Below are 1,782 nucleotides of genomic sequence, written 5' to 3' on the forward strand. Positions count from 1 at the left end.
AGTCCGTCCTCCCAAAAGAAATCTGGGCGCTGATTGAAGTGATGCCACGCATTCGTGAACGCTACGCCTTCATCGTTACATAACTGGTTTAGACTAGTGTTGACGCCGTACGCTTTACTGTTAAATCCGGCGAACGTATTGACTCTCGGTAGAATTCCAGAGACGATGATGTGAGGGGACTTGGTCTTGTATTTCCGAATGACTTGACGGTATTTTGCTAACAGGTCCTGAGATTGAGTTGACTGAAGGTCGTTAGTTCCCGCATGGATCAGATACACTGTGTCGTCCTTCGCATTTACTGAAACTGCATCGACAGCTGATGAGTGTGGCCTCCCTCATACTCTTGGACCCACCATCACGCAAGTGTACCTGGACAGACAAGGTATGGGGGATATCGGCGACACTTCAACTTGCCTGGATTTCTACCGACTCTTATTAGACATACTTAATGAGGTCAAAGGGTTTGCGGACGAGAACTGCTATTATCCCACCTATTGGCCCGCCGCGTCAAAGGGTTTTCACTGAATTTCTACTGGCTAGCTCATGACATACTTATTGAGGTCAAAGGGTTTTCATTGAATTTCTACTGGTAGCTCATGACATACTTATTGAGGTCAAAGGATTTTCATTGAATTTCTACTGGCTAGCTCATGACATACTTATTGAGGTCAAAGGGTTTTCACTGAATTTCTACTGCTAGCTCATGACATACTTATTGAGGTCAAAGGGTTTTCACTGAATTTCTACTGCTAGCTCATGACATACTTATTGAGGTCAAAGGGTTTTTACTGAATTTCTACTGCTAGCTCATGACATACTTATTGAGGTCAAAGGGTTCTCGCTGAATTTCTACTGCTAGCTCATGACATACTTATTGAGGTCAAAGGGTTCTCGCTGAATTTCTACTGTCGAACTCTTATGACATACTTATTGAGGTCAAAGCGTTTTCGGAAGAGCACCGCTATTGTCCAACGTAGGGGATGATTTTAAAACAGATTTCAGGTAGGTCTCTTAATCTAAAGACGGTCACCGCCAGGCCTTAGAAGACGCAGGGGATGTAGTTCAAACTGAACTCAGGCATGTCACTGAATCTAAAGACGTTCACCGCCAGGCCTTAGAAAACACAGGGGATGAAGTTCAAACTGAACTCAGGCATGTCACAGAATCTAAAGACTGTCACCGCCGGCCCCTAGAATACGCAGAGGATGAAGTTCAAACTGAATTCACCAGGAAGGGAAGGTAGACTTTCTCCAGCAGGATCATTAAGGGGAGGTAGACTTTCTCCAGCAGGATCATTAAGGGGAGGTAGACTTTCTCCAGCAGGACCATTAAGGGGAGGTAGACTTTCTCCAGCAGGAACAGCATGAAGGGAGGTCCAGGCCAGGCTCCACCTACCCACCCCTGTGGACAACAAGGGGAATGAAAAAAATCAAAGAGACAGCTGGGAAATGGAAAAATTCATGAATAAATTCAGAGAAAGGACTAGCATACTTATATTGAGGACTAGCATACTTAAATTGAGAACATTCACATGTGGACAATAATGCTCTAATATGCGGACAATAATGCTCTAATATGCAAGAGAAGGATAAAAATTGATACCAGAATAGTAAAAAAATATAACCTGGTGGCAGCAAAGGCTCTATCGAAGGCTGTATTGATTGCAGTGGTCAGGGGCGAGCAACGAGACGGGCCAGCATGTCGGTAATAGTGCTCATCGGCACCCAAGTGTACAGTGTGATCCAGCCCGTCGCTAGAGTTGGTGCACAACCTTGTGCACTC

This window comes from Eriocheir sinensis, unplaced genomic scaffold (assembly GCF_024679095.1).
Source record: "Eriocheir sinensis breed Jianghai 21 unplaced genomic scaffold, ASM2467909v1 Scaffold67, whole genome shotgun sequence".
NCBI classification, from domain to species: Eukaryota; Metazoa; Arthropoda; class Malacostraca; order Decapoda; family Varunidae; genus Eriocheir; species Eriocheir sinensis.